Source organism: Rhinoraja longicauda, chromosome 24 (genome assembly GCF_053455715.1).
Source record: "Rhinoraja longicauda isolate Sanriku21f chromosome 24, sRhiLon1.1, whole genome shotgun sequence".
NCBI classification, from domain to species: Eukaryota; Metazoa; Chordata; class Chondrichthyes; order Rajiformes; family Arhynchobatidae; genus Rhinoraja; species Rhinoraja longicauda.
Window position 1 is genome coordinate 9,867,476 of NC_135976.1, and position 25,046 is coordinate 9,892,521.

Consider the following 25,046-nt stretch of genomic DNA (forward strand, 5'->3'; position numbering starts at 1 on the left):
ATGCTTCTTGGCAATAAATCTTATACCGTTGGAAAGCCTGTTTATTTCCCTTTTAAATGGTGCCACATTTGTAAGGAACATGCATTTGTGGGATGAGCAGCAGAGCTGAGTATATGGGTTGCGCCCATGAAAAATTTGCCAAATCTCTGCCAATGCCAAACAGCTTATTCTGCTGTTGCTATTGACTCTTGTTTTGAGCTTCTGGTACCCCCAGGTGCTGACAATCAGGTGCCTGATTGGTACCTGATTGGCAGCATCTGTGAGCATGGGCCCTGCTACAGTGGTCAGTAGGTGTCTGCTCCAAGAATCGGCATTCCACGTTTGACTGATCTGGATAGGGCCCGTGCAATAGGGCAACTTCAAGCTGGTGTTCCGCAAAACCAAGTTGCGGCATTATTTGGAGTGAGCCCTAGTACCATCTCCAAAGTGAAGGCCAAGTTCCATATAACGGGGGATGTCAGAGACAGGCCGCGAAGTGGGCGTCCCAAGAAGACGACACCCGAAGAAGACCGTTTCCTCACCCTGTCAGCACTTAGGAACCGTAGGCTGTCTTCTACAGATTTGCAGTCAAGGTTTGCAGGACGATATGGCCGACGGCTCTCTGCCCAGACAATTCGGAACAGACTGCACGCAGCCGATCTCCGGTCTCATAGGGCTGCCAGGAGGCCTGCCATGACTGCCCTTCACCGTCAGGCCCGTTTGCGCTGGTGTCGGAAACACGTGCACTGGAACCTGAACATGTGGAGGAACGTTATGTTCAGCGATGAGTCCAGATTCTGCCTACGGCAGTTGGATCATAGGGTCAAAGTGTGGAGAAGACGTGGAGAACGCTATGCTGATTGCTGCACCGATAGAGTAACATCTTTTGGTGGAGGCAGTGTGATGGTGTGGGGCGGCATCTCCCTCACTGGAAAAATGAGGCTTGTCATCATTGGAGGCAATCTCAATGCAGAGAGATATCGAGATGAGATTCTGCAACCAGTGGCAATCCCATATCTCCACAGTCTGGGACCGAACTCTATCCTCCAAGATGACAATGCTCGCCCCCACAGAGCAGGGTTTCTCAGAGAATACCTCCAGAATTTGGGAGTGGAGAGGATGGAATGGCCTGCCAGCATTCCTGACCTCAACCCCATTGAACACTTGTGGGATCAGCTTGGGCGTGCTGTTCGTGCCAGAGTGACCAACACAACCACGTTGGCTGACTTGCGACAAATGCTGGTTGAAGAATGGGATGCCATCCCACAATAGTGTGTGACCAGGCTGGTGACCAGCATGAGGAGGAGGTGCCAGGCTGTTGTGGCTGTGTATGGTTCTTCCACACGCTACTGAGGCTCCTGTTTATTAAATGAATAAATTGTTAAATTGCCAATATGTCTTGTTTCTTCAGACTTCAATCATCCAATCCACCAAACAACACCGAACAAGAGTCAATGGCAGAATAAGCTGTTTGGCATTGGCAGAGAAGATTTGGCAGATTTTTCATGGGCGCAACCCACATACTCAGCTCTGCTGCTCAACCCACAAATGCATGTTCCTTACAAATGTGGCACCATTTAAAAGGGAAATAAACAGGCTTTCCAACGGTATAAGATTTATTGCCAAGAAGCATTGTTACAACAAGGAAATAATCTACCAAACACAAATTTCCTTGCTTTTTGTGCTATGTTTTACTGGGTGTGTGTCAAGTTAAGTATTTCAAGCCAACCACTTTTTATGCCTGTGTACCTTGGACTTTAATCCTCAATTCTTTTCAGAAAAGATTAGCTCGGATAAAAGGTAGGTAGAGATTTTATCCAGAACATAATGGCTGGGAGTGGTGTGCAAACTCTGTCGTCAGCACAGAAGATTTCAAGTGAATTCTATAAGGAAGTCTTGCTGATGTTTAGTACTTTTAGGTTCAAAGATTAATTGCAGCATTTGTTGTCAGAGAATCACGCAGAAGGTCATTTGTTCTTCAAGCCTACAGCACTTCAACAGTCTCACTGGCCTGTTGAAACAACAGCTACCACAGTGCGATACTTATATCTTAAGTGCATTCGTGATTTTCTAAATTTACACTATCTAATATGTGGTATTTGATAACTTATATCCTTAATCAAACAACCAGTTAACATTCTGAGTACACAATGTTGGTGGCACTTTTAAAACAACTTTGCAGATACTTTCCTAAATTTTGCGCATCTTCTCACAAATTTTGAACAACGTATACAAGATTATACAAGTAATTATATTCTGCTGGTTAACTCAACATAAAGGAAGGAGGAAACCAGAAACAAAGAATTCATTCGGCACAATGACTAATTTAATCATGCTTCAGAGCTGTCAATCTTATGTTGGCAATCAGAGAAGTTAAGTAAGTTTAAATAATTCTAGTTATATTGTATTTTTTAGAAGGTAGACACAAAATGCTGGAGTAACTCAGCGGGTCAGGCAGCATCTCAGGAGAGAAGGAATGGCCGACGTTTCGGATCGAGACCCTTCTTCAGACTGACGTCAGGGGAGGGGGTGGACAAAGATAGGATGTAGTAGGAGACAGGAAGCCAGTGGGAGAACTGGGAAGGGGGAGGGGAAAGAGAGGGACAGAGGAACTATCTGGAGTTGGAGAAGTCAATGTTCATACCGCTGGTGTGTAAACTGCCCAAGCGAAATATGAGATGCTGTTCCTCCAATTTGTGCTGGGATTTTAGAAAGTTATCGCTGTTCCATGTCTACCATCCAATACTGAGAGTGCACTTTTAAGCAAAGGGGTGAAGGAATAAGCCTACATTGTATTTCCAATGGGTGGGGGGGGGAGTCAGTTCAATGGCTGGATAAGTCACCCATTAAAGAACTACATCAGATGGAATCCAAATAATTGAAGGTCATTTTATACAGACTAAAATGCATCTCAAAATAATTTAGCTTCCATATCTTTTTAAGATATCAGCAAGCTGACTCAGTATGCATGAATGAGGACAAACACCATTGTTAAATATAGACTTTTAGATAGTGAGGGGAATAGGCATTGGCTAATCAGGGCCACAAGTCAGTTCTGTGCAAATATCTTCACACAAATTGAGCCTTCATTAGTTGATATTAAATTTGAAGCGATAAGGTAAACAAAAGTTGAAAATGTTAAAGGACAAGGACAAGGACAAAGCCAGTGTTAGCTCATAGGGATCACTTCCTGCTTTATGGACTGAGCTAACAACAACCATCTCTTTGATATTTAAATGTTCCTCCCATCCACTCCGTCAGATCATTCCATTATTGGCAGTGGTGGTGGTGAGGGAGTTCAGAATCCTAATACCCAGGTTTGTGTGGGTTAGGAACTACATGGAGGTAAAATCTAGATAGTCTTCCAAGAAATTGACCCCCTGCATTTAACTCCAGACTTTAGGAGATGTGGGTGAATCCCCTTGGAAAAGATAGGTTGGTGGTTCAAGAGATTAACATGGTTTATCCAATGTGACAATGTTCCCAGGCTTTTTCCTGGCACTCAGCAATGTAATTAAGGCAAAAATGCAGGATTATTGGAGTGCCTGCATACGGGTCAGGGAAGTACACCAACTGCCAGGAGGAGCTCACAGGTTCTTTCTGTATTGTTTGTGTGAACAGCCCTGTTAAGAGCCCTTGCGTTTTAGAGATACAGAACAAAGCACAGCCTCTTCCCATATCTTTAGTTTCCCCCTCCCTGACTCTCAGTCTGATGAAGGGTCTCGACCCAAAACGTTCCCTATTCCTTTTTCCAGAGATGCCCTCCAGCATTTTGTGTCTATCTTACAGCATCTGCAGTTCCTTCTTACACATATTGAGTATAAAAGTTGTGATGTTATGTTATAGCTGTACAAGATGTTGATGCGGCTGCACTTGGAATATGGTGTTCAGGTTTGGTCACCCTGCTGTAGGAAGGATGTAATTAAGTTGGAAAAAGTGCAAAGAAGATTTACAAGGATGTTATAGACAATAGACAATAGGTGCAGGAGTAGGCCATTCAGCCCTTCGAGCCAGCACCGCCATTCAATGCGATCATGGCTGATCACTCTCAATCAGTACCCCGTTCCTGCCTTCTCCCCATACCCCCTCACTCCGCTATCCTTAAGAGCTCTATCCAGCTCTCTCTTGAAAGCATCCAACGAACTGGCCTCCACTGCCTTCTGAGGCAGAGAATTCCACACCTTCACCACTCTCTGACTGAAAAAGTTCTTCCTCATCTCCGTTCTAAATGGCCTACCCCTTATTCTTAAACTGTGGCCCCTTATTCTGGACTCCCCCAACATTGGGAACATGTTTCCTGCCTCTAATGTGTCCAATCCCCTAATTATCTTATATGTTTCAATAAGATCCCCCCTCATCCTTCTAAATTCCAGTGTATACAAGCCTAATTGCTCCAGCCTTTCAACATACGACAGTCCCGCCATTCCGGGAATTAACCTAGTGAACCTACGCTGCACGCCCTCAATAGCAAGAATATCCTTCCTCAAATTTGGAGACCAAAACTGCACACAGTACTCCAGGTGCCAGGACTTGAAGGGCTGAGCTAAAGGGAGAAGTTGGGCAGGCTAGGATTTTATTCCTCGGAGTGCAGGAGGTTGCTGGTGATCTGATGGAGGTGGATAAAATCAGAAGGGAATGGATGGGGTGAATGCACAGGATCTTTTACCCAGAGTAGAGGATTCAAAAACCAGAGCACATGGTTAAGGTGAGAGGAGCAGGTTTTAATACAAACCTGAGGGGAAACCTTTTCACACTGGAATGAGCTGCCACAAGAAGTAGTTGTGGAAGGTACTATAACAGCATTTAAAAGATGGACGGGTACACAGGTGGGGGGCTGAAGAGAGAAAGAAACAAAAGGGAGAGATGTGCCTTGCAGAAGGCCATACTGGTGCATAGAGACAGAGGATTAGTTTCCTCAAAGATAGACACAAAAAGCTGGAGTAACTCAACGGGATAGTCAGCATCTTTGGAGAGAAGGAATGGGTGATGTTTCGGGTCGAGACCCTTCTTCAGACTAGTTAGGGATAAGGGAAACGAGAGATTAGTTTCCTCATCAGGTTGGAACACAAGTCTGTGAAAACTTGGGGGCTTGTAGCAGGTACAGCAGGCATTTGCATTTTCTCCTGAATTTACCACACTGGTCACTCTTTTCTGGGCTGTTGTCAATATCAACATTGTCCTGAATTCATTTGCTTTCCATTGCTTTGGCGGAAACATTTCCTGGGCCTTGAATCAGCTGGGCACAAATGACCAAGACGGATGACAAAAGGCTGGCTTGCTAGGACAGGCAACCGATTCTCCACGTAACACTGGTCCGAATGAGTGGATGGTCTGGTCTGGGTTCTGGCTGACTGCCCAGAGGTGCAGAGTGGAGGCCCATTGACTGCACACCCGTGGTAATGAAGGCACAACTGAAACATCCAGAACCGTTCAATAAATGAAAAGGTCACGATGCCTTCAACAAAGCCACAAAAAAATCGTGGGTAGGAAGGAACTGCAGATGCTGGTTTAAACTGAAGATAGACACAAAAAGCTGGAGTAACTCAGCGGGACAGACAGCATCACTGGAGAAAATGAATAGGTGACGTTTCAGGTCGAGACCCTTCTTCAGACTCAGAGCCTATCTTCAAAAATAAACTTGCAACAGGTGATAATATTGCATAATATTCCCAGGCTCCTGTTATGATCCTATCAATCTGCAGACCACACACACTGAGAAGCAGAATTAAAAGACGTCTCTTTCAAACACTCACTTCAAAACCAGTAGACATGAGGAATCAACCAATCCGGTCCAGAAGAAATAAAATGCAAGGCAGAAAACAGCCACATGTATCACTGAGCAAATTATAGGGTGGTGACAATGACTTCCAGGTGCCCTCTCAATCTGACGGAGGCCTTCGTTACTCATCCAGTCTGTCTGGAATTGCTCTGGTTATTTTTATGGCACTGTGCAAAACATTAAGGAGCAGAGATATCTGGATGCACAGGAGGAAGAAGGGACGGATTACAGAGCCTGACAATATCAAGGAGGAAGAACAAGGAAGGTAGACACAAAATGCTGGAGTAACTCAGCGGGGCAGGCAGCATCTCTGGAGAAAAGGAATGGGTGACGTTTTGGGTAGAGACCCTTCTTCAGACTGATATCAGGGGAGTGGGCGGGACAGAGATAGAATGTAGTTGAGACAATAAGACTGGTGAGAGAACTGGGAAGGGGGAGGGGATGGAGAGAGAGGGAAAGCAAGGGCTAGTTGAAGTTAGAGAAGTCAATGTTCATACCGCTGGGGTGTAAGCTACCCGTGAAATATGAGGTGCTGTTCCTCCAATTTGCGCTGGACCTCACTCTGACAATGGAGGAGACCCAGGACAGAAAGGTCAGATTGGGAATGGGAGGTGGAGTTAAAGTGCTGAGCAACCGGGAGATCAGGTAGGTTAAGGCAGACTGAGCGGAGGTGTTCAGCGAAACGTTCGCCGAGCCGGATCCAGCGGCCATCTTATATCAGATCAATGGGCCCCAACTGCGCAGGCGTGGATCCGTTATGCTCAGCGCATGCGCGGATCCGGCGGCCATCTTATATCAGAGCAATGGGCCCCAACTGCACAGGCGTGGACCCGTTATGCTCTGCGCACGCGCGGATCCGGCAGCCATCTTATATCAGAGCAATGGGCACCAACTGCGCAGGCGTGGACCCGTCATGCTCTGCGCACGCGCAGATCGGCGGCCATCTTATGTAATTATTAGATGAACGGGACCCAACTGCGCATCCCTCATTGGCCGCCACTCGGGCGGGTCCCATTGTGATGTCACATGCTGAACATGGCAAGCAATCGGTTTAATAAGGTCATTTTAAAACTTTAAAATCTCTCTAACCTTAAAAATATAAGATCAATTTGAATGAAACCTGGATGAAAGTGTCCCCAGCACAATGGTGAGTAAGGTGGTGCTAAAACTGTCACACTATCATGTGTATGTGGGTGAAAACCACTCACACAAACAGAACAAAAAATCTTGAAGTTCAGGTTTTTTTCTGTCAGTGGCTAATATTATTGCTTCAACAATGACAGCAAAAACTCATCAAAAATCTTCAAAGAAAAATCTTCCTGTCATTGTTTCCAACTCCAGTCCATGCACAAATCCTTTATGCACCAACAGTAACTGCTGTATCAAATAAATGTACTGCATGACACCACACAAGAGGGATCAAGTTCCATTGTATCAATGGTATGCAATTAAAGTTTTATCTGATAGAAATGAACTAAACTAACTAGTCTGGTTGTAAACGAGTATCCAGTTCAATTGCTATTGTATTTCCTGACAGCTCAAACTAAAACAGAATTATCCAATCTGAAACCCAGTGTGTTACAGTTAAAGATACAATGAGGGTACTAAGATTACAATTTAAAAAACCCTTTACAATTTCCAGTCATGGCTGTGTCTCTTAAATTGGAGATCCAAACTGATTTAATAATCTTTGGCTGCTAATTCCAGATGCCATTCAATCAATTATGTTAGTCACCGTTAGAGGCTAGAGAAACATAAAAGTATTGATACAAGAATCAGTTGCTTCCACTGAATGTCTATATCATATCAAAGAAGCTCAATGCAGTATCAATACTGGCAAGCAGTGATCAGGTGCAGTTGTATAAATAAAGACCATATTCTATTAGAACGATAGCTGCCATGTTTCAAAGCAGACAGTTATTGACACAACTAATTCTCAGCATGTACATGTAAATAGATATTAGATCTATATAGTGACGATATAGAAAATGTAGTGTGAACATGTGGCATTCTGGCATGTGCGGACAAACAGCAGGGAACATAATGGGTCACATTGAGATGGATGAGACAGTGCAGTCTGGATTCCAATTATCTCCTTGAAAGATAAATTGAAAATCCAAGACAAGCGTCATGATAAAATCAGGATTAGATGAAGGGGAACATTAGATGAATGGGCCAAGCATTAAAGCCCCAGACATTTTACAATCAAATTATTTTTACTATTACATTGTAAATCACGAGGGGTCCTATACCATAAACTTATGCATAGGTCCGTGGCTACCAAGTCAAACCAAACAAAAATGGTGATGGTAATATCTGATGGTCTGTCATGTATTTTCATTGTATTCAAATCCTCTTTACATCTAGTTTCAGGTTCTGAGAAGCTCCTGAACCACATTGTGCAATTGTGTCTGAACAATCACAATCTTAGCCACAATTAAATTTCTTCAACCTGAGGAGAAAAGAATTGATTGAACCAATCCAAACGTTCTTAATTCAGCATCAAATACTTCAGAATGTTTATTTTACCCACCAGTACACAGATTGTGAATTGAGGATGGAATTGTGTTTACATAACTAGTTCTGAGATTGTTGGTTACTGTATTACATTAATATCTATCCCTCACCACTAGAATTCCATAATCTCCAAAGAAATTTCTTGAAAATGCAATGCAGTGTATATTCATTGAAGCTACACACTTTCAAGAAGAAAACAGTGGCAAGCGGGTTGAGTTACTACCTCATTCCTCCAGAGACCCGGGTTCAATCCTGACCTGTGTCGCTGCCTGTGTGGAGTTTGCACAGTCTCTCTGTGCCTACATGGGTCTTCTCTGGGTGCTCCCCACCACGTGGTTTGCTAGGTTAATTGTCTTCTGCCTGTTCTCAACAGCTCTTAGTCACCTCTTCAAAAAATTCAATCATATTTATTATCCCTAATAAGGCCTTGCCTTTCTAAAGCAGGTAAATCCTGTCTTTCAGAATCCCCTGCAGTGCCTTTCCTACCACTGATCCCTCCTAGTGTGCAGGAGAATGGTAGAATTGGGGACACTTGATAGGAATGAGGAGAATAAAATGGGATTAGTGCAAGATTAGTGTTAAAACAAGTGCAGAATACTCTGCCTGACCTCGACCTTGGCCTCGAGTGCTGCCCCCCGGCTGGAAAGGAGACACCGCAGGCGGTGTGAGAGGAAGCAGAAGAGGGGTAAGCGCGGAGGCATCCGGGCTAGGCTAGCGGCTAGCCCACACAGACCGGCTATTCCGAGCATGCTAATGGCTAATGTACGCTCACTGGACAATAAAATGGACACTATAAGACTTCTCCGGTCGACCCAGCGTGAGGTGAGGGAATGCTGTGTTTACGTTTTTACGGAAACATGGCTTAATGACAACATCCCGGACTCCGCTGTTCAGCTCGACCGGCTAACATGCTACCGATCGGACAGAGCTACGGTTAGCGGGGGGAAGACTCGCGGCGGCGGTGTGATTGTTTACATCAGTGATGCTTGGTGTCGGGACGCTGTGTTGGTCTACAAACACTGTTCACCGCTGGCGGAGTTTATGGTTGTGAAGTGCCGACCTTTCTACCTCCCGAGGGAGCTAACAGCTATCCTGTTAGTCGCTGTTTACATCCCTCCCAGTTCCAACAACAAGGACAGAGAGGAGGCACTCTGCGAACTGTACCGGGCCATCTCTGAGCAGCAGACAGCACACCCAGATGGCTTTCTCATCGTAGCTGGGGACTTCAACCATGCTAACCTAAAAACTGTCATGCCCAAAGTATACCAGCATGTTGATTTCCCAACACGAGAAAACAACACCTTGGACCTTGTCTACACGACCATCAAAGGAGCATACAAGGCTTCCCCCCTCCCCCACATCGGCCTCTCTGATCACCTCACCGTTCTGCTGAAACCGGCATACAGACCCCGGGTGAAAGTCACCAAACCGGTTTCAAAAGAGGTACGTGTGTGGTCAGAGGACAGCACAGCTGCACTCCAAAACTGCTTTGAGACTACAGACTGGGACATGTTCAAGCAGGCAGCAACATACAACAACACAACCAACATTCAGGAATACACAGAGACAGTTACAGGCTACATCACCAAATGCATTGACGATGTGACCCACACCAGAGCCATCACCATCCGGGCTAACCAGAAGCCATGGCTGACAGGGGAGGTCCATGGGCTGCTGAGGGTCCGCAACGCTGCCTTCAGAGAGGGCAATCCAGCCGGTCTCAGAGCAGCCAGGGCCAACCTTTCCAGTGGCATCAGGAAAGCCAAACAACACTACACCCGGCGCATCACAGCCCACTTCAGTGACAGCAGAGACACACGGAGCCTGTGGAAGGGTATTAGGACTATCACGGACTACAAACCCTTACCACAGACCTGTGACAGTGACACCTCTCTCTTGAACGACCTCAACGGCTTCTTCGCACGCTTTGAAGCACAGAGCAACACACCTGCGCAGAAAACAACTCCCCCCCCCAACGACCAGGCTATTTGTCTGTCTCCAGGCAGTGTGAGGAGCACACTGTTAAGGATTAACACCCGGAAAGCTTCTGGACCTGACAACATTCCTGGTCGTGTGCTAAAAGACTGCGCAGCTGAGCTCACAGATGTCCTCACAGACATCTTCAACATCTCCCTGAGCCAGGCTGTTGTTCCCTTGTGCTTCAAAGAAACCACCATCATACCTGTGCCCAAGAAGTCTTCTCCATCCTGCTTCAACGACTACCGCCCTGTAGCGCTGACTTCAACCATCATGAAGTGCTTCGAGAGGCTGGTCATGAAGCAGATCAGATCCAACCTCCCCCCCTCCCTGGACCCGTTTCAGTTTGCATATCGAGCTAAGCGGTCCACTGAGGATGCCATCTCCTCTGCTCTACACCCAGCCCTCACCCACTTGGACACTAAAAACTCATATGTTAGGATGCTGTTCATAGACTTTAGCTCAGCATTTAACACCATCATCCCCCAGCAGCTGGTTTGTAAACTAACAAATCTGGGCCTCAGCCCCCTTCTCTGCAACTGGCTGCTGGACTTCCTCACTGCCAGACCCCAGTCCGTACGGGTCGGCAGCAACACATCGGACACCATCACGCTGAGTACGGGTGCCCCACAAGGATGTGTGCTAAGCCCCCTGCTCTTCACCTTGCTGACCCACGACTGCACACCCACCTACAGCTCCAACCACTTCGTCAAGTTTGCGGATGACACAACAGTGGTGGGTCTCATCAGCAACAACGACGAGACCCACTACAGGAAGGAGGTGGACCAGCTGGCCGCGTGGTGCACAGACAACAATCTCTTCCTGAATGTGGAGAAAACAAAGGAGATTGTTGTCGACTTCAGGAGAACGCACACCCAACACCCCCACCCACTGACCATCAATGGTGCTGCTGTGGAGCAGGTGAGCAGCACCAAATTTCTGGGGGTGAACATCACCGAGGATCTCTCCTGGAGCAACAACATCACGTCCATCGCCAAGAAAGCCCAGCAGCGCCTCTACTTCCTCCGCAAACTGAAGAGAGCGGGAGCCCCCACACCCATCATGTACACTTTTTACCGAGGTGCCATCGAGAGCATCCTCAGCAGCTGCATCACTGTGTGGTTCGGAAGCTGCACAGCCTCCAGCCGTAAGACCCTGCAGCGCATAGTGAACACTGCTGAGAGGATCACTGGCGCCTCACTCCCAACACTCCTGGTCCTTTACACCACCCGCCTCACCCGCAAAGCATTGAGCATTGTGGGTGACCCCTCCCACCCCTCCAACAGCCTCTTCACCCTCCTGCCTTCAGGGAGAAGGTTTCGCAGCCTGAGGTCAAGCACCACCCGACTAAAGAACAGTTTTTTCCACCAGGCTGTCAGGATGCTGAACTCTCTCCCCTCCCTTCCTCCTCTCTCCCCTGCCCCTATGGGACCTGGACTTTAACACCCCACACACACGCACATCCAGCACCAGACACTTTTTTAAAAAAAATTTGAAGTGACTATATTTTATATTTTATATTTTATGTTGATTGTTGTTTGCTGTGCCTTTTGTTTTATGCACTTTGTTCCTCGGGATTGTGGGAAACGGTATTTCGATTTTCTGTCTGTGTAAACTGGCTGAGGATTGACAATAAAATTGACTTTGACTTTGATGTGAACTAGGTGGGCTGAAGGACATGTTTTAATGCTGTAGGACTCCCAAGACGAAAATGTGTATTTCATCCTGAAATGCTTTTTGGAACATGAAAAATATGCACCCCACAGTCCTTTGCTAAACAATAGGCAATAAATCAGATAAAATCCATAGCAAGTTTGAAAATCTTCATTCCTGCCTCTGTAACATTGCTTTTATCTGAGCCTGCCTCGGTTCATTTACTGCTGAAACTATTTGTTCCTCAAGAACAAATATTTCAGTGCTCTCCTGCCCCCTTTGCTACCTCTGTAAACTATTAAAGAGGTTGCTAATTTTCATTTGAGTCCAAATCTACACTAAAACACTTATCCTCCAGTACTATACTCACTCACCTATTCTGCTCTGTTTAGAAATGAATCCATTGTCATGCCTCTCCTTGTATTTCATCCCTCCAGCCTGCTTAAATATCTTCAATTCTGACCTTTTTTATTTATCTCACGTGAGGATTGCCTTTATAGCCATGGGATTATACAGACAATCCATCAAAAGTGAGGTAAATTCTTGCAGATCTCTCTTTAAAACCTATATTTTTGATCAACTTTAGTCTGCCTCGACTTCTGCTTCCTTCTTTAACTGGATATCAGTTTTTATCTGATATTCTCCTGTGGAAAAACTTGGAATATTTCAGTTTAAAAAAAAATATTGACATGAATGTTTATTATGTTATTTACTGAACTATTTTTTTATCGAATGTCAAATATTTGCAGGTTGAATGCGGGATGAGTAGAGGGTTATGAGCAAGTTAATTAACTTTAATTTTTATAGTTTTGAGACACATAGTTTTCATGAGTCCACGCCACCTCGACCTGAAACGTCACACATTCCTTCTCTCCTGAGATGCTGGCTGACCTGTTGAGTTACTCCAGCATTTTATCATATCATATATCATATCATATATATACAGCCGGAAACAGGCCTTTTCGGCCCTCCAAGTCCGTGCCGCCCAACGATCCCCGTACATTAACACTATCCTACACCCACTAGGGACAATTTTTACATTTACCCAGCCAATTAACCTACATACCTGTACGTCTTTGGAGTGTGGGAGGAAACCGAAGATCTCGGAGAAAACCCACGCAGGTCACGGGGAGAACATACAAACTCCTTACAGTGCAGCACCCGTAGTCAGGATTGAACCTGAGTCTCCGGCGCTGCATTCGCTGTAAAGCAGCAACTCTACCGCTGCGCTACCGTGCCGCGGTATTATTTTGTGAATAAATACCTTTGATTTGTACCAGCACCTGCAGTTATTTTCTTACACTACCTGTACATTAGTTCCATGTTATCCCACATTCCCATCCTACACACTTGTGGCAATTTACAGTGGGCAATTAACCTACAAACCTGCAAGTTTTCAAAGTGGGGGGAAACCAGAGCACCCAGAGATATCCTACACAGTCATGCAGAGAACGTGCAAACTCTGCACATACAGCATCCGTAGTCAGGATTGAACAGAATAAGATCGTCATCAATGCATAAGACATATTCGCTGCCCCTATGTGTGGCCTATTCTACATCGGCAAGACCAAGCCTAGACTAAGCCACTGTTTCGCTGAATACACCTTCTTTCTGCCAGGGCATGTTGGAGCTCCGGGTTTGGTAATCATTTTAAATCCCCTTCCCATTCCTACACCGACATTCTGTCCTTGGCCACGTCCATGGCCACAGTGAGACCACACGCAAACCGGAAAAACCTACAGCCTAATGATAGGAAGACTCAATCCTCCAATTTCAAGCAACAACCCCCCTAACCCCATCCTCCCACTGCCCCACATTTTGCCCACCATCTCGGTCACATTGCCCCTTTCCCCACCTCTGTAAGCACAATTCTCACACTTTCCACCCAGACTCCCTTTCATTCCACTTCTTTCTCTGCTCAGTCCTCTGGCTTTATATTTCATTCCTCCACTTCTCTCCTTATCCAACAACATTTTGGCTTCTTTCCTCCTTTAGGTTTTGTAACTATCTCCACGCTTCTGACAATCATTATCCAAACTGTATCCGCTTATCAATAGCCAGGGTTGGCCCCACCTCCCCCAACCTTTCCCAGCTTTCTCCCCTCCATTCGGTCAATCTGAAGAAGGGTCCCAACCCAAAATGTCACTTGTTCATTCATCCCACAGATACTGCCTGACCTGCTGAGTTCCTCCTGCACTTTGTGTTTTGGTCCACAAACTACTTCACAACTACCTGTAGCAAGTCTGATGTACGATAATACCCACTTAATCTCAGAGTTACATTCTCCAGTCTAAAACTCTGCATTCAGATTCAGGGACATTTACAATTTAAGGAACCAGATTTGTTGAAAACAAATCATATTCAGGATTTAACAGCACTCCCCTGCGCCCCTCCCATATGTATTGGCAGGCAATGGTCGGCAGTACTTTTTCTCAATAGTAGTTCAATCCAACGTTAGGATTGATCAAAGTGCAATTTACCAATTAGTGTTTTATAGTCTTTTAGGGAACTACATATAACACATATAACAACATATAACAACTACAGCATGGAAACAGGCCTGTCCGGCCCTACCAGTCCACGCCGACCATTCTCCCTGACCTAGTCTCATCTACCTGCACTCAGACCATAACCCTCCAATCCCCTCCTATCCATATACCTATCCAATTTACTCTTAAATAATAAAATCGAGCCAGCCTCCACCACTTCCTCCGGAAGCCCATTCCATACAGCCACAACCCTCTGAGTAAAGAAGTTCCCCCTCATGTTACCCCTAAACCTTTGTCCCTCAATTCTGAAGCTATGTCCCCTTGTTGGAATCTTCCCCACTCTCAAAGGGAAAAGCCTACCCACGTCAACTCTGTCCGTCCCTCTCAAAATTTTAAAAACCTCTATCAAGTCCCCCCTCAACCTTCTACGCTCCAAAGAATAAAGACCCAACCTGTTCAACCTCTCTCTGTAGCCTAAGTGCTGAAACCCAGGCAACATTCTAGTAAATCTCCTCTGTACCCTCTCCATTTTGTCGACATCCTTCCTATAATTTGGCGACCAGAACTGCACACCATACTCCAGATTCGGCCTCACCAATGCCCTGTACAATTTCAACATTACATCCCAACTTCTATACTCGATGCTCTGATTTATAAAGGCAAGCATACCAAACGCCTTCTTCACCACCCTATCCACATGAGATTCCACCTTCAGGGAACAATGCACAGTTATTCCCAGATCCCTCTGTTCCACTGCATTCCTCAATTCCCTACCATTTACCCTGTACGTCCTATTTTGATTTGTCCTACCAAAATGCAGCACCTCACACTTATCAGCATTAAACTCCATCTGCCATCTTTCAGCCCACCCTTCCAAAAGGCCCAAGTCTCTCTGTAGACTTTGAAAATCTACCTCACTATCAACTACTCCACCTATCTTAGTATCATCTGCATATTTACTAATCCAATTTGCCACACCATCATCCAGATCATTAATGTAAATGACAAACAACAGTGGACCCAACACAGATCCTTGGGGCACTCCACTAGACACTGGCCTCCAACCTGACATACAATTGTCAACCGTTACCCTCTGGTATCTCCCATTCAGCCATTGTTGAATCCATCTTGCAACCTCACTATTAATACCCAACGATTTAACCTTCTTAATCAACCTTCCATGTGGAACCTTGTCAAATGCCTTACTGAAGTCCATATAGACAACATCCACAGCCTTGCCCTTATCAATTTCCCTGGTAACCTCTTCAAAAAATTCAAGAAGATTAGTCAAACATGACCTTCCAGGCACAAATCCATGTTGACTGTTTCTAATCAGGCCTTGATTATCCAAATAATTATATATATTGTCCCTAAGTATCTTTTCCATTAATTTTCCCACCACAGACGTCAAACTAATAGGTCTATAATTGCTAGGTTTACTTTTAGAACCTTTTTTAAACAAAGGCACAACATGCGCAATGCGCCAATCTTCCGGCACCATCCCTGTTTCTAATGACGTTTGAAATATTTCCGTCATAGCCCCTGCTATTTCTGCACTAACTTCCCTCAATGTCCTAGGGAATATCCTATCAGGACCTGGAGACTTATCCACTTTTATATTCTTCAAAAGTGTCCGTACCTCCTCTTCTTTAATCCTCCTAATTTCCATCACTACTCTACTTGTTTCGCTTACCTCACATAATTCAATATCCTTCTCCTCGGAAAATTCCGAAGAAAAGAAATTGTTTAATATCTCCCCCATTTCTTCCGGCTCAGCACATAGCTGTCCACTCTGACTCTCTAATGGACCAATTTTATCCCTCACTATCCTTTTGCTATTGACATATCTGTAGAACCCCTTGGGGTTTACTTTTACATTACTTGCCAAAGCAGCCTCATATCTTTTTTTCGCTTTTCTAATTTCCTTTTTAAGATTCCTTTTACATTCTTTATATTCCTCAAGAACCTCATTTACTCCCTGCCGCTTATATTTATTGTATATCTCCCTCTTTTTCCGAACCAAGTGTCCAATTTCCCTGGAAAACCACGGCTCTTTCAAATTATTATTCTTTCCTTTCCACCGAACAGGGACATAAAGACTCTGTACTCTCAAAATTTCACCTTTAAATATCCTCCATTTCTCTATTATATCCATTTCATAAAACAACAATTTCCATTTCACTCCTTTTAAATCCTTTCTCATCTCCTCAAAATTAGCCTTTCTCCAATCCAAAATCTCAACCCTTGGTCCAGATTTGACCTTCTCCATAATGATATTGAAACTAATGGCATTATGATCACTAGACCCAAAGTGCTCCTCAACACATACCTCCGCCACCTGACCCATCTCATTTCCTAACAGGAGGTCCAACACTGCCCCTTCTCTGGTAGGCACCTCTACGTATTGCTGCAAAAAACTATCCTGCACACATTTTACAAACTCCAAACCATCCAGCCCTTTAACAGAATGTGATTCCCAGTCTATATACGGAAAATTGAAATCACCCACAATCACCACTCTGTGCTTACTACTAATATCTGCTATCTCCTTACATATTTGCTCTTCCAATTCTCGTTCCCTATTTGGCGGTCTATAATACACCCCTATAAGTGTTGCTAAACCTTTCTCATTTCTGAGTTCCACCCAAACAGCCTCCTTAATCGAGCCTTCTAGTCTGTCCTGCCAAAGCACTGCTGTGATATCCTCCCTGACAAGCAATGCAACACCCCCACCTCTTGCCCCTCCGATTCTATCACATCTGAAACAATGAAATCCTGGAATATTTAATGGCCAATCGCAACCCTCCTGCAACCATGTTTCACTGATCGCCACAACATCATACTTCCAGATGTCAATCCAGGCTCTAAGCTCATCCACCTTTCTTACAATGCTCCTAGCATTAAAATATACACATTTAAGGGACCCATCATTTCTTATTCTCAGTTTATTTATTTTCCCTTCTTTCTCTCCTACATATTGGGTCTGAGTGTTTCCCTTTTCTGCCTCCTGCCTCACACACTGCCTATTAGCTATCTGTGTTTGAGTCCCTCCCCCCAACCGTACTAGTTTAAAGTCTCCGCAGTTATTTTAGCAAATCTCCCCGCCAGGATATTGGTTCCCCTCGGGTTCAGATGCAACCCGTCCTTTTTGTACAGGTCATACTTCCCCCAGAAGAGGTCCCAATGATCCAGAAACTTGAAACCCTGCTCCCTGCACCAGTTCCTCAGCCACGTATTTATCCTCCACCTCACTCCATTCCTATTCTCACTATCGCGTGGCACAGGCAGTAAGCCTGAGATTATTACTTTGGAAGTCCTTTTTTTTAACTCACTTCCTAGCCCCCTGAATTCTCCTTTCAGGACCTCTTCCCTTATCCTACCTATATTGTTGGTACCTATATGTACCACGACCTCTGGCTCATCTCCCTCCCCTTTCAGGATATCCTGGACACGCTCAGACACATCCCGGACACCGGCACCAGGGAGGCAAACCACCATCCGGGTCTCCCGACTGCGTCCACAAAAACGCCTATCTAACCCCCTCACTATAGAGTCCCCTATTACTACTGCTCTCCTCTTCCTTTCCCTACCCTTCTGAGCAACAGGGCCGGACTCCTTGACAGAGGCCCGGGCACCGTCGTTGCCCCCAGGTAGGTTGTCCCCCCCAACAGTACTTAAACAGGAGTACTTATTTCCAAGGGGTACAGCCACCGGGGTACTCCCTAGTCCCTGCCTCTGTTCCTTGCCCCCCCCTAACAGTGACCCACTTATCTACCTCCCGTGGTCTAGGAGTGACCACCTCCCTGTAACTCCTATCTATAACCTCCTCACTCTCCCTGATCAGACGGAGGTCATCAATCTGCCGCTCCAGGTTCCTAATACGGTCCCTTAGGAGCCCCATCTCGTCACACCTGGCGCAGATGTGGATGTCTGGAAGACTATCAGACTCCCAGATTCCCCACATCTGACACCCAGAACAAAAAACTGCCCTGGCAGTCATACTCTCCAAACAAAGCCCCGCGCTCGGTTACTAAACCTACCGCCCGGCCGCTACTCCAACCGCTCCAACCGCCCACCGAAAAGAACTGAGTGATCTCCTGGGAGAGGCGAAAAACCGGATAAAAAACCCAGGCCAATTTGGGAAAAAATCCGGGAAATTCCTCTCCGACCCCAAGCTAGGCGATCGAAACTAGTCCGGGAGATCACACAGGTCTTACTCCTTACTATCCCCACACAATCCCCACTCAATCCCCACACACTACTTCCCAAGCAACACAGCTTGGTGCTGCTTGCTACTGCTGCTGCTTGCTACTGCTTGCTACTGCTGCTGCTGCTTGCTACTGCTACTGCTACTGCTACTGCTACTGCTGCTTGCTGCTGCTGCTGCAGATTGCTGCATTATGCTACATTATGCTCTGTCACTATTCAACGTATTCAGGAACCACATTATTGCTCTTCTCTGCAGCAGAGACCGCACAGGCCAAGCTCATGTTATGGGGAAGGGGGTGGATAGGTTGCTTTCTGAGAAAATTAGTCAAAACGCCTTTTTCCATTTGCATTGTGTCAGGAAATGCAAATTAAATTAAAAAAAAAACATTTCCCGGTTGGTTTACAATATTTTTTACCCCCATACTGAAATAGGAGCAAATTTTATTCATATATCAAAATTCTGGGTAATGATTTGCGATTTCGGGAAGGGCAAATGTCAATAACCTGAGTGGTTGTAACATGGGGATCGCCTGTACTACAAATGACATTCGTTTTACAAAATGAATCATGTCAAGTCAAGTTGAGTGTATTGTCATATTTTTTAGATTTTTTTAGATTTAGAGATATGTGCATAGAAGATGGACACAAAATGCTGGAGTAACTCAGCATGTCAGGCAGCATCTCTGGAGAAAAGGAATCGGTGACGTTTCGGGTTGAGACCCTTCTTCAGACATACATATATGTGCGGATACAGATGTAATCACAAATGCAAGGTACAGATACAATGAAGATACAAATGCAATGCAAATCTTGCATGCAGCTTCACATTCATACAACACACAAAATGTGGAATTCACTGCCTCAGAAGGCAGTGGAGGCCAATTCTCTGATAACTGGCTGGTAGTTCCTTGCAATCAGGTGGCACAGTGATAACTGGCTGGTAGTTCCTTAAGCAATCAGGTGGCACAGTGGCACAGCGGTAGAGTTGCTACCTTAATATCCAGAGACCCGGTTTTGATCCTGACCATAAGTGTTGTCTGTATGGAGTTTGTACATTCTCCCCTTGACCGTGTTGGGTTTTCTCACATAACTGTGCATAAGCAGTGGAAGGACTGCCCCACCTTATAATCTCCCCACTCTCAATCCCTATCAGGCACCCCCTGCCCAATCTGTGGTTCACACAGACAACATCAGTCTCCTCAACTCTAAACTGAAGTGCAAGCATGACGCAAGGAGCTGCCGAGGAAACGAGGCGAGGAAAAACTTTTCTTAACTGTGACGAGGAAAAACTTTTTCTTAGAACTGAGACGAGGAAAAACTTTTTCAGTCAGAGAGTTGTGAATCTGTGGAATTCTCTGCCTCAGAAGGCAGTGGAGGCCAATTCTCTGAATGCATTCAAGAGAGAGCTAGAGAGAGCTCTTAAGGATAGCGGAGTCAGGGGGTATGGGGAGAAGGCAGGAACGGGGTACTGATTAAGAATGATCAGCCATGATCACATTGAATGGTGGTGCTGGCTCGAAGGGCCGAATGGCCTGCTCCTGTACCTATTGTCTATTGTCTAAAAACATAAATCGCACGTAAATTCTGCTGGGCGGCACGGACTTGGAGGGCCGAAAAGGCCTGTTTCCGGCTGTATATATATGATATGATATGATATGATAAGTCTGCAGCAGTACAGGAAGTGGTCGGTAATGTCCTGTTCTCATGGGAGGATTAGGGTTGTGTACGTCAGTTGAAGAACACTGACAGCTGTGGGAAGGAAGCTGCTTCTGAAGAAGGGTACCGACACAAAGTGTAGGAATTCAGATTTCTATACCTTAATCCCAACAGTAACAGTGAGAAGAGACATAGCCCTTATGTTAGGAACCCTCCCGGATAGATACCATCTTCTTGAAGCAGCAACTCATGCAGATGATTTTGCTAGTGTGGAGGGAAACCTTTCTTTGACATATTGGCGAAACAGCACTGTGTATTTAAAATATTCTGAATTTTTAAAGATACACTTTGAGAGTTATTTCTTCTGTTTGATGACAGAAAAACAAGCTCATTCATAATCAGATATTATAATATCCTCGCAATGGACTGAAAATTTGACTTACAGGCAAGCTTCATTTTGATTATACTGACTGTAACCAAATCCAGTCAGTAACACTTTCTTCTTGCCAGAGTGAGAAAACAGTGTAACGTCCCCATAACTAATGGAGACACAAGGAACTGCAGATGCTGGTTTACACAAAGTGCTGGAGTAACATAGCAGGTCAGGACGCATCCCTGGAGAACCAGGGTTAGGCTGAACAAATTCCCCAATGTTAGGTTGAACATTTATTTCTCGAAGTTTAGGTTACAACCCAAAGGCATGAACATTGAATTATCCAATGTTTGGTAAATAACCTACAAACAACCCCCCTTCCCTAGGCTGTGCTCCACCTGGATTCACAACCATTTTCCCCCTTCTACATCCCCCCCCCAAACCCCCCCTCCGGTTCCCTTCAAACTAAATTCCTTCCTCTGGCTTCACAAGTAGGACCTCTTCTATCCTAGTCCCTTTATCTCTGGTCTTTGTCCAACCATCTGCCAATCGCCCCACTTCCCTATCTTTATCCACCTATCACTCGCCAAGCTTTATTCTGCCGGCCCCCCTCCTCTCTTCTAGCTTTCTCCCACCACCACCACCACAATCAGTCTGAAGAAGGGTCTGACCCAAAACGATAGCTATCCATGTTCTCCAGAAAGGCTGCCTGATCCACTGAGTTACTCCAGCAATTCGTGCCTTCACCCCCTCCCCCCCCCCCCCAATAAATTATACTCAGAACAACCCAGGCGAAGAAGGGTCCCGCCCCGAAACATCCTCCAGAGAGGCTGCCAGACCTGCTGAGTTACTCCAGCACTAAAGTGTCCAGCCCACGTTACCCGCCGCACTCAGAAGTGAGGACAAGAAAACTTTAGTTTTTTGCCTTTTTGCCTACCTGAGACCCCAGCAGTCATCAGAGTTCCTTCAATCAAAACCACGCTGGAGCAAGTCTCAACGCTGTAACCACTTGTCGACTTTGTGGGGGGGGGTGGGGGAGAGACTTTTACCTGAGATCACACACTGTGGAGCCGAGTGAACCCCCAAACAACTGGGTTACAGCCTGTCTTGGCCGCCGTGCTCGGTGCACTCGAGGGGAGGGGGACACACACACTTGTGTTTGCTTTCCCCTGCTTTGCACAGTCGTCAGCTGAGTATCTCCAACAAGTAAACTGCAGACTTCACGTGCTCGCTTTAGATAGTCCCGGGGCGGAGTCTAATATGCATTTCCTCACAGTGAGCCTGAGAGCCCGGGGCTGGTCGGTCGCTCTCTGTCGTTGCCTCCCGTTAGACAGCGTGTGGACTCACTCGGTGTTACTGGCAGGCGTTGGCACCGCTCTGTGCACGGACCACATCAACCCTGGCGGTCTGTGTGTGTGTGTGTCTCTCTGTGTGTGTCTGTCTGTGTGTGTCTGTCTCTGTGTCTGTGTGCGTCTCTGTCTGTGTGTGTCTCTGTCTGTGTCTCTGTGTGTGTGTCTGTGTCTGTATGTGTGTGTGTGTGTGTCTGGTCTGTGTGTGTGTCTGTGTGTGTGTGTCTGTATGTGTGTGTGTCTGTGTGCGTCTCTGTCTGTGTGTGTGTGTCTGTATGTGTGTGTGTCTGTGTGTGTGTCTGTATGTGTGTGTGTGTGTGTGTCTGTCTGTGTGTGTTGACAGATTGGCTTTTACTTCTATGATCAATGCCGGGGCGATGAAGGAGTTACTTAATACCTCGCCCATGTATCTACTGACTGGCTGACTGACGGTCGTGGGCGCAGCGACCTGAGAGGAAGTCAAACCGAGCCGAGCGTAAAACGGGCGGCGCCACCGCACCCAGCCCCCCAAGCCCCAGCCCCCCAAGCCCCAGTCCCAGCCCCCCAAGCCCCAGCCCCCCAAGCCCCAGCCCCCCAAGCCCCAGCCCCCCAAGCCCCAGCCCCCCAAGCCCCAGCCCCCCAAGCCCCAGTCCCAGCCCCCCCAGTCCCAGCCCCCCAAGCCCCAGCCCCCCAAGCCCCAGCCCCCCAAGCCCCAGTCCCAGCCCCCCCCAGTCCCAGCCCCCCAAGCCCCAGCCCCCCAAGCCCCAGCCCCCCAAGCCCCAGCCCCCCAAGCCCCAGTCCCAGCCCCCCAAGCCCCAGCCCCCCAAGCCCCAGCCCCCCAAGCCCCAGTCTCAAGCCCCAGTCCCAGCCCCCAACCCCAGCCCCCAACAGCTACGGTTCCGCTGAGTAAAACAGCTCCCGCACTCGCCGCTCTAGAGTTTGAGCCCCATTGTGGGTTTAAGAAAATAACTGCAGATGTTGGTACAAGATCAAGATTCAAGATAGCTTTATTTGGACGAAATTCAGTCACCCACAGTCCAACAACAAAAGCACTAAATAGGCATTAAAATTACACAACCCCAAAAACAGAAACATCCATCACAGTGAGTCTCCTCCAGTCCTCTCCTCACTGTGATGGAAGGCCACAATGTCTTTCCCTTCTCCTGCCGTCGAAGGTATTTATTCACAAAATGTTGGAGTAACTCAGCAGGTCAGGCAGCATCTCAGGATTCTGTGCCCTTCCCCCTAGGAGGGAGGGAGGGGGGAGGTTTATATTCTCGTTGTTTACACGACATTTCCGTGTCTGGAAGGGGGGGAGGAAATCCGTTTTAGAAACATTATGTTTTGGCAGAACAACTTGTGTTTTGAGTTGGGCGGGATCTGCTGGGTCAGACGCTGAGAGTATTCAGAGCTTCGGACAACAGCGGCGCCTAAAAGCTTTAATTCCCCGCCTTCCGCTGTGTTAATCGAGGTTTAAAAAATAAAACGTGTCTAACTTTCAAAGTGATTAAAGAAGGGAAATAAAATGCCTCAAATAGTTATTTTTCCCTTTAAAAATGTCAACAAAGAGTTAAACATGTAACATGCCCTGAGAACTGGTGGCTGTGCTATCAATTTCCTACAGGCATTTGAGAAAGTGCCACATTTTAAAATGAAAGCAGATGGTGCGTGATGAAGCGTGTTGGTGTGCACTGAAGATCGGCTTGCTGACTCTCAGCCTTGTACAACTTTTATAAATAACATGGGCAAAGACATCAATGGCGTGGTTGCTCATTTGCTGTTGATTCAGAGTAGGTGGGAAAGTATGTTATGAGGAGGACACAAGGAGGCAGTAAATGTTAGGTTACCTGAATTGGCAAAGCAAAGTCTTATAAGGGGAGGAAGGAATTGCAGATGTTGGTTTACAACGAAGATAGACACAGAATGCTGGAGTAACTCAGCGGGTCAGGCAGCATCTCTGGAGAAGAGGAGTAAGTGACGTTCTTGAGTCATTGGTGCCAGCTTTGATTTGTTCTGGACCTTTTGTACCTCTAGTTTCCCTCTTCCCTGACTCTCAGTCTGAAAAAGGGTCTCGACCCAATACGACATCTATTCCTTTTCTCCAGAGTTGCTGCCTGACCGGCTGAGTTACTCTAGCACTTTATTGTTATCCTATTTGGGGACATGTGAAGTTGTCCATTATAGTAGGAAATAAATAACATTATCTGAGATGGATAAACTAATGCACTGATGTGTGTTTATTTCAACACATGGAGTATCCTGGGTAAAGTAGATGAACAGAGTCTGGATCAGTGCCTAGATCTATAATGTAATGGCCATTCTGAAGACTTGGTTGCAAAAGAGACTGGGCTGCCAGCTCAATGTTGTAGTGTTTCAATGTTTCAGATGTGATGGAAAGAGAGGTAAAAGAGGTGGAGGAGTTGCTTTACTAATCAGGGAGAATGTCATAGCAGCACTTAGAGACGACATTCTGGAGGTTTGTCCACTGAGGCAATACGAGTAGAACTTAAAAATAAAAGGAAGCAATCACTTTAATGGGATTGTACTAAAGGCCTTCCAACACCAGCGGGAGATAGAGGACTAGACAGATTACGGAAAGGTGCAAAAGCAACAGGATTGTCTTAATGGGCGACTTTAACTTCCCCAGTATTGACTAGGACCCAGTGCACAAGTCTTAGATGGGGCAGAATTTGTTAGGTGTGTCCAAAAGTGTTTCCTGAAACAGTATGTGGATAGTCCAACTCGAGGAGAGACCAAACTGGATCATGTATTGGGAAACCGAACCTGGCCAGGTGACCCGTGTTTCATTGGTTGAGCACGTTGGGAACAGTGATCACAACTCCATAAGTTTAAAGAAATAAGGATGTCTGGAGCTTGGAAAAGATAAGGCAGATTACAGCATTTGTTTGGCAGGAGCTAGGCAGTGTAAATTGCGAGCAGTTATTGGGGAAATTCACATCCGACATGTCGGAATCAATTAAAGGTAAGCTGATCAGAGTTGTTTAGAACTAACATGTTCCAGTAAGGAGAAAGTAAAAAGATCTGTGGACAGACCACTTGTTTATGATATATATCAGTGACGTGAA

At 46.0% G+C, this 25,046-nt stretch overlaps 1 protein-coding gene across 2 annotated transcripts in view; it reads right to left on the reverse strand.

The window, feature by feature from the left end:
* Positions 1 to 22,248, reverse strand: part of LOC144605421 (alpha-1,3-mannosyl-glycoprotein 4-beta-N-acetylglucosaminyltransferase C-like) — a 71,917-nt gene extending 49,669 nt beyond the window's left edge. The window contains exon 1 of one of the 2 annotated variants that reach the window (XM_078420645.1): positions 21,682 to 22,248. The gene's annotated coding sequence lies outside the window, so the exon portion shown is untranslated. Of the gene's footprint in view, positions 1 to 21,569 lie in introns of both variants that reach the window. The other variant, XM_078420644.1, reaches the window with a different exon arrangement.
* Between the last annotated feature and the right edge of the window lie 2,798 nt (positions 22,249 to 25,046).